This window comes from Megascapheus bottae, chromosome X (assembly GCF_031878675.1).
Source record: "Megascapheus bottae isolate mThoBot1 chromosome X, mThoBot2.hap1, whole genome shotgun sequence".
Taxonomy (NCBI): Eukaryota; Metazoa; Chordata; class Mammalia; order Rodentia; family Geomyidae; genus Megascapheus; species Megascapheus bottae.
This window is the reverse complement of record NC_143547.1, coordinates 99,381,161-99,393,650: the sequence shown is the minus strand read 5'-3', so window position 1 is coordinate 99,393,650 and position 12,490 is coordinate 99,381,161. Positions and strand designations below refer to the sequence as shown.

Below are 12,490 nucleotides of genomic sequence, written 5' to 3'. Positions count from 1 at the left end.
TCTCTACAATAAGACCATTTTCATTTACCATTTTTATCATGCCCACAACTAGCCTGCAAACAATACTGTGCAATTCATTTAATTAAAATACACTTGCAACAAATAGGAAATATGGAAAGCAATAAGACATGTAATATCTATGTTGGGATGGAGTTTTGGATATACTCATAAATGTTACTGAATTGGTCTTTAAGCACTTTGGGTGTGGTAGAAATAACAAGATGATGACATCACAGAGAATGCAGAGATTAAACACAAATGCTGAGTAATACAGTGAAGAATTCATTCATGAATCACAAAGGGAGGATTAATAAGGATAGTCCCCACCCTGACTTACAGCATTCTCATGGATAATGCCATTTCTGTCAATGCTACTGATTTGCTCAATAAAGAATTATTGATTTCATACTCTGTACCTTTTAATGTACTGCACTTGGAATGACATAATGAAAAAGATGAGGCTGCCCCTCTTGAAGAAGTAGAGAAAACAAGTAATTTAGAAATGGTGTATGTGTAAAGGTCTCATCTAAAATATACCTTCAGCTAAAAACCCCCCCGAATTTGTCCAAAACAAATCTTCAAAGAAACAATCATCCCTTAAAAGATGGGCTAAAGACTTAAAGAGAGACTTCGCTGAAGAGGAAATAAGAATGGCCTATAGACACATGAAGAAATGCTTGACATCTCTGGCCATAAAAAGAAATTCAAATCAAAACAACTTTGAGGTTCCACTTCATCTCTGGCCATAAAAAGAAATACAAATCAAAACAACTTGGAGCTTCCAACTCACTCCAGTTAAAATGGCCATGATCAAGAAATCTAATAACAAAAGATGCTGGTGGGGAAGTGGCCAGGAGTGATAGCTACTACACTTTTGGTGGGAGTGTAAACTCTTCAACCACTATGGAAAACAGTATGGTGATTCCTCAAAAGACTAAACATAGATCTCCCCTGTGACCCAGCTATCCCACTCCTTGGCATTTAAGTAAATGACAACAAATGAGGGCATACTAAACTTACTAGCACAACAATGTTCATTGCAGCACTATTTACCATAGCAAAGATATGGAATCAACCCAGATGTCCCTCGGTGGATGATTGGATAAGAAGATGTGGTATTTATACACAATGAAATTCTATGCTGCCATCCTAAATGATTGGATCAAGAAGATGTGGTACTTATACACAATGGAAGTGAAGTAAGCCAGACCCAAAGGAACACAGGCTCAATGGCTTCCCTCATTTGTAATAATTAGTACACATCTAGGACTCTCCTAGCAAAGGATTACAATAGCTCAAAACTTATGTACATAAGGTCATATAGGATGAGACTAAATGAAATGAAATCTAGGGTATGGAAACAGAGCTTTATCTTGTGTGATTGTTCTTAATGTACTTTTATTTCTCTTCTCTTTTGTTGCCCTTTGGTTAATCTCATATGGTTACAGTATCTGACTTTGTTACCTATATAATGTATGTACATTTATTTGTTTATTTTAAATAGGAAAGGGAAAGGGGGGAAACAAGATGATGGGGTGGGGGTCAGAAGAGAAATATAGGAACAAAAACATGAGAAGGGGTATCAGTGTGTGAGAAGTAATTTACGTACTATCTGGCAAACGTAACCGTAACCCCTCTATACATTACCAGGACAATAAAACGTAAAATAAAATAAAATACAAAAATAAATGGTGTCGGTGGCCAGGCACTCGTGTTTCAGCTACAGAAAACAGTGGGATCTGTACTTCAAGTGGTAAAGCACTAGCCTTGAGCAAAAATGCTTAAAGACAGTACCAAGGAGGTAAAAATCAGTAGAGACAGGTAGATTTTACTAAGGAAATTTTTATATTGGAACATTTGCCCCAGTTATGAGAATTAATAAAACCACAATAGCACATGATTTCAAATCCAGTATGCCAAGATGGACTAAGAATTAACCAGATGATCATGGCTGACAAAAAAATAACCAAATGACAAAGGGTTAGGAAATACATGCATTGCAAGGATAAAGATGGTTTCAAATAGCAGATGTAGAAATGATAGTGCTACAATGAAACTTCATGCTGCCAACAGAAAAAGAATGGCATCACCCCATTTGTAAGAAAATGGAAAAACTTGGAAAACATCATATTAAGTGATGTAAACTAGACCCAATTTTTAATAATTAGTGTGCATCTAGGATTTTCATACCAGAGGACGATAATAGCTCAGAAACTATGTATATATGGTCATATACAAAGAGACTTAAGTGAAATGAACTCCAGGATATGGAGACAAGAGCTCATCTTTGTAGGTTTGTAAAATGGTATTTTATTGCCAGGGTGATGTATAGAGGGGTTACAGTTACACTTGTCAGGTAATAGGTACTTTTTGAATATTGATACCCCTTCCCATGTTTTTTTCTCACCTCCACTTCTTCCATCCCTGCCTACTCATCTTGTTTACCCTTTTCTGTTCCTACTTCTCTTGTGTGTGGTATTAGTCTTGCTCTCATTTCCAAATGATTGTTGTTTTAAATGTACTATGTGGAGTTACTTCTTTCTTCTTGCATTTTCTTTCCCTTGGGGTTTATCACCTGTTGTTACTATATTTGACTGTTGCACAAGGTATATGGTATATATCTTTATTTGTTAATTTGAATTAGGTAAGGGAAGGGGAAAAACAACCTGATGAGACAAAGGACAAAGGGTGAACCAATGTAAAAGTGATATCCATAAGACAATATGTGGGAAATGAAGGGGTTGGGGGGAGGGAAAGTGGGAAAAAAACACGAGAAGGGGTAACAATGTTCAAGAAGTAATATACTCAGTTCCTTATAAATATAACTGTAACCCCTTTATTCATCATACTGACAATAAAATAAAATTTAAAATAATGAAATGTCAGAGCTATTCTGAGTATAACTCTAAAAATAAAATCTCAGAGTAAGAATAAGCAGACAGGAGAACAGAAAAAGTACCAGACAGATTAGGGAAAACATTCAAGAAAAAGATCCTGAAGGCAATGGATAATGTTAAGTGGGAGCGTATTATAAGCATGTTTCTTCCTGAACAATTACTTTAAAAGATAAATCAGACAGACTCAGACATCAGTTAAGAGACTGTTGCACTAATTGACAGGATGTTTTCTGGTTCAAAAATGGGGTCACTGCTGACAGACAGAAGAAGAGGCACACAAAAATTAAGAAATATCTACAAGACTTCATGGTTTATTAGACATAGCAAATGAACAAAAAAGGAGACTTCTGCATTTCTGTGATAGTTACAGAAAAATAATAGGATACCTGCTGAGAATTTTGCCACTATATGGGCTGAAACAAACATTAAGAAAAGGGGAGTACGTCTCAAACAACATAGGGGAAAAGAGTGTTGCAGAAAAGATGTGAGAAATGCCCAATGTACCAGATAAATTGATATCATGAAAATTATATCAGATATCATTAACATCCAAAATAAAGTCTGAATGTAGTCCACACTTGAACATATTGTACTGAGAGTTTTGAAGAGTATTAGTCAGGTTTTTTGTAGAATACACTTTCATTTTATTTTATTGATGAGTTTTCCTGAATAAATTGAAGGAATGTTGGTATTATTGCATACTATTTTTAGTACATCACAAATAAGTAAGATGTATCACTCATTTTCGAAGACTCATTTTTCCAGTATGCCTTTACATCCCTTCTAACAGGTTATTTAATCCTGTCTTGTGCCTCAAATACAATATATTTGCAGTAGTGCCTTTGGTGGAAGTGTATTCTAGCATTTAAAGATTGTGGCCTATGTGGGTAAGAGGAATACAGAGTTCCATGAACTCTGCAGTTCCCTTTCTCTGGCATATATGTTCTGAAGCTTCTAGAAACTGTGAAATCTCAAGCACTCAACGAGGTATATGAAGAAAAATTTCCAAAATTACACAAGTTTTCCAGCCTTTATGTAATTCACACTTTCGATGGTCTTTATTAATTCTCTAAGCATCATGAAGGATTCCTATTTATTGTCATCTCCTTTATTCAAAGAAAGCCAGGATTCAATGGTTTCTCCAGGTTTTAGGAAAGTTATTGCCTGGTTTATACATTTGAATATTTTTTATCTTAATTATAAAGTGAATTGTGCTATATTCTGTTTTTGCAAGTGGTGATGCAAATGAATTTATTTTAATTTGATAAGTGTGATAGTTTTATTAATGTAAAAATGCATTCTTGACCCTAGGTACTTGTCAGTTCTAAATGTAATTCATTATTATAGTGCTTCTCCCAGTAATATATGGCCCTATTATGTGTCTATTAAATTGTAATATAAATATTGATTATTAAGCATGCTTCCTTATAGGAGCTTAGGTACTCATATAAAGTTGATATGAAATATGTATCTTTGTAATTTAAATATTTAAATTTTGTCTTTTCTAATACTAATAAAATAGCAGCAGACAGACCTTAAATGAATGCTTCTAATTATAATTTTATTTCTCAATGTTTTGGTTGATCTGTTTAATAAAGACATAAGCTATATGCTGTATTTAAAATTTTCAGAAACCTGAAAAATTGTTAACTATCAGTACCAGCTTACATTTTTTCAACTATACTTAACAACAAATTTGCATATAGTTAAGCGGTAAAACTTTATTAGATATATATGTATAGTGAAATATTTACATCAATCAAGATAAATTATACTTTATGGCATACTTCATATAAATCACTTTGCTTTCCAATTGGTGGGTGGCAAGAACATTTCAGATCTAATTTCTTAGCAAATTTCAACCATGAAATACCTTATTCTTTGGTATAGTCTCTGTACTTCATGTCAGATCTCCAGAACTAAGTCATCTTTCATCATTGAATTTTTGTACCATTTGAAATAATTGATAATTTCTGAAATATTTTCACCTTTCAGTTTTTATTAATTATATATGGTCTATTAATTTATAACTTTAGATATATACATGCATATTTTGTGTATATGTGTATTTGTTTTCTTGTTAACCTCTATAATTTTTTTAATATCTATGGAGTAAAATTGTATTCACAACCTAGAGTTCATCCAATGTGGATGAGACAAAAGTTTACAACCTGGTTTATGGACTTAACAAATCTTGAACAAAGTGATAATAGTTTTAGATCCACTTTAACGTTTTATTCTTTCTGAAAAATGATCTCATAGAGTTGGTAATATGTGAAATAATATATACTTGTCATCAAGCACAATCACTCAGATTGTAATAGCTTTAATAACTATTATAACTATATCCATGGGAATACCCTTCATATTAAATTTATCATGAAAATTAACATTATAAATATTGTGACAAAGACTACTATAAATATTTCTGTATCTTATTGAAAAGTAGCATCTTACAACCTGTTGTTCATAGTTCACCTAAAATTTTTTTCTGTTTAATGTTATCGTCAGGGTGGTACAGAGTGGTTACAGTTACATATGTAAAGCAGTGAGTATATTTCATGTAATAATTTTTAATATTTTTATTGTAATTAATAAAAGGGTTACATGATATTTGCCAAAAAGAGGGTGCATTAATTCACATACATCGATACTTTTCCACATGTCTTGGTCCTCATTTCACTCCCCCCCACCCCCACCCTCATCTTGTTTTCCTCCCTTCCCTATCCAATTTCAAATAACCAAATACAAATATATCCAATATATCAGATAACAAAGTGAGATACTGTAACAATATAAGATAACCAAGGGACAGCAAAAGAGATGAGAGATAACATAGTACATTAAGGACAACAATCATTCATTTTATGGCTTTTGTTTCAATATCGTGGAGGTCCTTTCAATTAGCTTCATACTATATGGCCTTATGTATCAAGGTTTTGCTCTATTGCAAATCTCTGCTAGGAGAGCCCAAGGTTTCTACAGATTATGACAAGTGAGGGAAACTACTGAGCCTAAGTTCCTTTGAGTCTGGCTTACTTTACTTAATATAATTTTTTCTAAGTCTTTCCATTTCCTAACAAATTGGTCGATGTCGTTTTTTCTGACAGCAGCATAGAATTCTATTGTGTACAAATACCATATCTTGTTGATCCACTCATCAACTGAGGGACATCTAGGTTGGTTCCATATCTTTGCTATGGTGAATAGTGCTGCAATGAACATTGTTGTGCTAGTGGACTTAGCATGCCTTAGTTTCTGGATGGTTGGGTAAATGCCAAGTAGTGGAATTGCTGGGTCATAGGGGAGCTCTATGTTTAGCCTTTTGAGGCACTGCCATACTGCTTTCTCTTTTACTCAAATTATTATTTATTATTTCTACTCATTAGCTTTTACTGGTACATAGGGGTTTCAACATATCAGTATATGAGTATAATTTATCTTGAACATTATCACCTCTTTCATCATTCTGTCCCATCTCTCCCAACCCCATCTATTCCTTCAATATATTTGATTCTAACTTCACATAAATATGCTGATTATTCATCCACCCTTGTACAATCTTCTTGGCAGACAACTAGAACCCAGAATTTATTAGTTTATTTCTTTGAATTTGTACATAGAATTGCAGTGTATATAATTATTTCTTTTAAAAATTTATCTTCTGATGTTTAGTTGACTTGTTTCTACTTTTTGGGCACCATGAATATTCATTCACAGGTAATAATAGAGACATAGATTATATTGGTGAGTATCATAAGTTAGTGCTTTACTTTTTAAGAAAATTACGTGTTTTTAGGATTCTAAAATACAATTTAAATTCCTAGCAGGAATATATGGAACTTCCACTTTATTCAAAGTTTATAAAGGATTATTTATGTTGTAGTTTTCCTTTAGCCATATTGGGATATAAAGGAATGTATTATTGCCATTTGAACTTGTTTTTCTTTAATGATATAAGTATCTTTCTGGTTGGTTTTATATGTGTATTCATCTATATTCTTTGGTGAAATGTCAATTCAATTCCTTAGCATAATTATTAATTCTTGACTCATCTCATTGTTTTGCAAACATTTTTTAACCTGTACACTATTTGCAATGATATTCTCCTGAATCTAGAAACTCAAATTTCCTTCAGTGTTTTTCTGAAGCAAAAATGTGCTAATTTGATGAAATCCAATTTATTATACACAGCTAGACTCATAACCCACAGCACACACATACACACATACACAGATCAATACTAGCACAATTGACATCTGAACAACACAAATGTTTCTAATGTAGGAAAATGCAAGGTTTCCTCTTTAAATTAAATGTCTGTTATTTATCTGAGCATGTCCCACAGTTTATTTTCTATATATGCCATTTTTACTTTCAAAGTTACACATTTTGTTAAACTTATTACAAATAATTTTATTATTTGGTTATTACTGTGAATGACATTATTTTTCTAATTCCCCTTTGTATTCAATGCTAATGTGTGGAAGAATTAGTATTCCTTCATGGAGCACCTATGTTTTGAAACATTGGGGCTTATTCTGGAACTTTATTGGGATATTATGTTACCACTAATATCTAAGATATGCTTTTATACTCTGGCTACAACATCTGACAAATATATGACATAGAAATTTTCTCCTAATCTAGGATTTGACATTTTCTTCTCCTAAAACTGCCATTTCAAATAGAGAACAATTTTGTGTCTGAGAAGTAGCAATGTATTATTGTTGCATTTTTGTGAGATGATCCATTATTTCTATAATTGCGAAGCTTCTCTATATTATACATTAGAAGTTTCCTTCCAAAACTAATCTCCAAAAAAACAACCATCCCATTAAAAGAAGGGCCAAAGACTTTAAGAGAGTCTTCTCTGAAAAAGAAATAAGAATGCCCTATGAAGAAATGCTCGACATCTCTGGTCATAAAAGAAATGCAAATCAAAACAACCCTGAGATTCTACCTCACTCCAGGTAGAATGGCCAGGATCAAGAATTCTAATAACAACAGAAGCTGGAGGGATGTGGCCAGGAGGGATCACTACTACACTGCTGGTGGGAGTGCAAACTCGTTCAACCACTATGGAAAGCAGTGTGGCAGTGCCTCAAAAGACTAAACATAGAACTCCCTTATTACCTAGCAATTCCTCGACTTGGCATTTACCCAATTGTCCAGAAACAAGGACATACTAAATCCACTAGCACAACGATGTTCATTGCAGCACTATTTACCACAGTAAAGATATGGAACCAATTGAGATTCCCCTCAGTTGGCGAGTGGATCAGCAAGATGTGGTACTTATACACAATGGAATTCTATGCAGCTGTCAGAAAGAATGACATTGCCCCATTTGTAAGGAAATGGAAAAATTTAGAAAAAATCATATTAAGTGAAGTAAGCCAGACTCAAAGGAACTTAGGCTCAACGGTTTCCCTCATTTGTCATAATCAGTGGAAACCTTGGGCTCTCTTAGCAGAGATTTATAATAGAGCAAAACCTTGATACATAGGGCCATATAGGATGAGGCTAAAGGAAAGGACCTCCAGGATATAGAAACAAAAGCCATATAATGAGTGATTGTTGTCCTTAATGTACTATGTTATCTCTGATCTCTTTTGCTGTCTCTTGGTTATCTCATATTGGTACAGTATTTTACCTTGTATCTGATATATTGTATATGTGGTTATTTTGGTTATTTGAAATCAGATAGGGAAGGGGGGAAAACAAGATGAGGGGCGGGGTGGGAGAGGGAAATGGGGACCATGACATGAGAAAGGGTATTAATGTATGTGAAGTAATGCACCTTCTATCTGGTGAATATAATATAACCCTTCTATTAATTACAATAAAACTATATGGAAAAAACCCAACACTGCAAGCAATCATTCACAACTTTTATAGCTTAGGTCCATGGATATAAAGCTTCTAAAAAGCTAGAGTATCCAGTTTGGCAGGCTTTTAACATTTTTTAATAAATTGAGTTAAGTGAAGTTTGGATAATCAATGTTAACCAAGATACAATACTTTATGGATTATGTAACTTGTGTTCATGGTACTGCTGGTATTTTCTCCTTGTTTTGAAGTCCTGTGTAGCCAAAGCATACGGTCTCTCTCAATGATAGCTGAACCTTGAAGGGAAGATATTGATCAGCAGTCTTTGTTTTCCCAAACTGACATAATGAATTGAACTTAAAGTATAATAAAATAAACACATAAATAAATATAGACAAAAAGAAGTTTTATAACTTCCTTTATCATGAGGTATGTATTATGTTTTGTTATTTTATGATGTATGTATTCTGTTTAGTTATTTCATCTGTAGTTTATTTCTTTGAATTGATTCATAGAATTGGAATTACTCCTTTTTATATTTATTCTCCAGTTGATGGATATTTGTATGTGGTGTTCTTATTCATTTTTTCCCCAATTAGGAGTGAACAGATCTTTCATTGTGAAAAACAACATTCTTTTAAATTGAATTGCCTTTACATTTTTGTGTAAAAAATCAGTAAGGTATATTTGTATAAGACTGTTTCTGAACCATCCTTTCCACTCACAAATACTATGCTCTCTTGATCATTATAATTTTTTAATGGCTATAGAATGTATTTCTCAATCTGAGGATCGTGTTTCAAAGCCAGCCCAGACACTAAACACCAGGAGACTGTTACCTCCAATTAACCACTAGTAAACCGGAAGTGGCAGCTTGGCACAGGGTGTAGGATGGTAACCTTGAGCTGAAGAGCTCAGGGATCATGCCCAGGCCAAGAGTTCAAGCCCCATGACCAAAAAGAAAAAAAAATGTACTTGCAAAATATTCTGTTGTTGTTATATAAATTTAGCCATTTATTGTAGGATAGGGATATCTCAGATGGAAGAGCTTCTACTGGTCTTTTAATTTCTTCATTCTTCTAATAGTAGACTTGACTGTGGGTGAGGAACTGGTGTTATAGGTCCAGCAGCCACTGTTTTCATGCAGGAACCACAGTTCCTGATGCCCACAGCTTACCTCTTCATTTTGGTCTTGCCACGGAAGGAAAAGGTATACTTGGCGTGCTGGCTGATTTCAAATTTTTTCGCCATCTTCCAGAGTGAGGCACCATAGTGGGTGCCATATCTACCTATGATACTGTCCTTGGTACATTTGGCCACATTGCCTCGTCTCAGGTCCAGGCCCTGAGATCTCAAAACATTTTATTTATTTATTTATTTATTTATTTATTTATTTATTTATTTATTTATTTATTTATTTATTTTGCCAGTCCTGGGCTTGAGCTCAGGGCCTGAGGACTGTCCCTGAGCTCAGCACCACTTCCAGGATTTTTCCTATGTATGTGGTACCGAGGAATCAAACCCGGATCTTGCTGCATGCTAGACAAGTACTTTACCACTAGGCCAAACTCCAGGCCAGCTCAAAACATTTTTTTAAAGGCACTCATACTTTTAAGTGGAAAAACTACTACCTAATTTGACTCACATTTATTCAGTTTTCCAGAAAAAAAGTACAGCCTGTCAGAACAAGACATGTGAGAGGGTATGTGAATTAATGCACCTTCTATCTGGCAAATATCAAGTAACCCTTCTATTAATTACAATAAAAATATATGAAAAAATACAGCCTGTCCACTGTCATACATACTTTGAATATATAGAAACAAGTGCTTTGAATATATAGAAGTGTGACAGAATATAAGGTTCTCTTCTACATGTTGGCTCTCACTAAAGGGTAAAGAAGAAATGTATTATTTACATTGAGATTATCTACTGGTGTGTGTAAAAGTTTAAATTAGCTGCAAGAAATTTTATCTAGTCTTGCACCTGCCTAGTACTACAAGCTGGTATTTACTGGGCAGATTAATTACAAACATTTCTTCTGTTCATTTAAATATGATCAAGCAGATTCAGAAATTTTGCTTATAGAGAGTAGCTTTCTTCTAGGTGTCTTGGTTTAAATGGATTTCAGGAATTCATAACTGTCAAGATGATACAATTCTTTGTGAGGAAGTACTGAACTCTTTTCTCAAACAATTTCTATTTTGTCACTTTTGTCATTAATTCCTTGGTTTTCTTCATTTCTCTTTTTAAGGACCATGGTGTATAGAAGGTACCAATGAAATTTTGAAGCTCTCTGTTTCCCTTGAAAGCCTGTATACTGTGTAAATTTTGCATTATCTTCACAATCTCTTCTCATGATTTTTCAACTTTACATAGCAAAGTCATGAATTCAAAATTGTCTTCTGTTAATTGTTCTCTTTTAGTCAAATTGAAGTGAGTCATTGTTTTTCTTCATTTAACATTACTTTTTGCAGGTTCATTCATTTCTTTGCAAATGGCATTTTATTCTTCATTTGATGGTCTCTTTCTGTGCTCTTATTCTTTAGATCTTGTGGGAGAAGAAAATAGGCTCATTTGACAAGTTGTTGGAGAATAAGCTGCAATGCTATTCTTCCTTGTGATTTTTGAAGAAGCAAATGAGGCATTTCAGAGTTCAGACACACCAACATCACCACAGCTGTATAAAATGTAATCAACCTCTTCCAAGAACTGAGAATCAGCCACAGGAAAACACCAAAGCCTGAAGATGCGCGGTCGAAACCACCCCCGCCATGGTGTCACTACTTGATCATTATAATTTTATAGACACATTTCCTGAAATAGTTTCTTCAATTCCATTCATATTTGTACATTTAGTCATTATCTATTAAAATTATGCTGGCAGTGTAATTGAGATCACATGTTTTGTGCCAGTCCTGGGGATTGAACCCAGGACCTAGGCACACACTGAGCTGTTTTAGCTATGGCTCCATTTGAAGATTTTTGGAGGTAAGAGTCTCATGGACTTTATTGACTAGGCTGGGTTTGGACCATGGACATCAGATGTCAGCCTCTTGAGTACCTAAGATTGCAGGAGTGATCCACTAGTGCAGGGCTTGGAATGATATTTAATCTGTGCAATAATGTGTGAAGAGCTAGAATCTGAAAACAATCTATAAACAATCCCTATTGTCCTAGATCAACCTTAGTCTCTCACATATGCCCTGTGTAGAATCTTTCCAGTGTGCTGAAACTTAAGTTTCTTCTCTAATAAATTCAGCCTTGAACCTTTACTTGCTTCTTCTCTTGGATAGATGGTATTGTTATTGTTATTTCTAACAGCCACATACATAACTAAGATTTGAAGTCATTTGCAATTGTTGACCTATCTCCATCAGTTTATGATACTGGTGCTGTTGAGGAGATTTGAGAAAATTGCTTAAATATGGCCTTGCCCTTTTATCTTTGCAGACAGATTTCGTCTTTTGAAGATCTCTACCATAAAAGACACTTTCAAATTTCCTTCCTGATCTCTAATCTTCCTTTTGAACATCAATTTGGACTAATTAGGCTTTGCATTAGGGAAATCTCCCCTTGGCTCTGTGCCTTTCAAGTGTCCTTCAATATCACATTTGTTCATAATGTCTTTTGCAAATTACTCTCAAATCTCTAGAATTCTTAAAGTTTCAGGTTCAAAGTGAGAAATACCTCTTATTCTTATGCTCTGTCACAGACAAATAAGCATGTGATTCTGTCTCCATCTAAAAAGTTTGTCTTTC

At 34.1% G+C, this 12,490-nt stretch overlaps 2 pseudogenes; both read right to left on the bottom strand.

Annotated features, from left to right (window-relative positions):
* Positions 1-9,780: 9,780 nt before the first annotated feature.
* Positions 9,781-10,534, bottom strand: LOC150041644 (large ribosomal subunit protein eL43 pseudogene; annotated as a pseudogene).
* A 303-nt stretch (positions 10,535-10,837) lies between these two features.
* On the bottom strand, positions 10,838-11,117 carry LOC150041643 (centromere protein R-like; annotated as a pseudogene).
* Between the last annotated feature and the right edge of the window lie 1,373 nt (positions 11,118-12,490).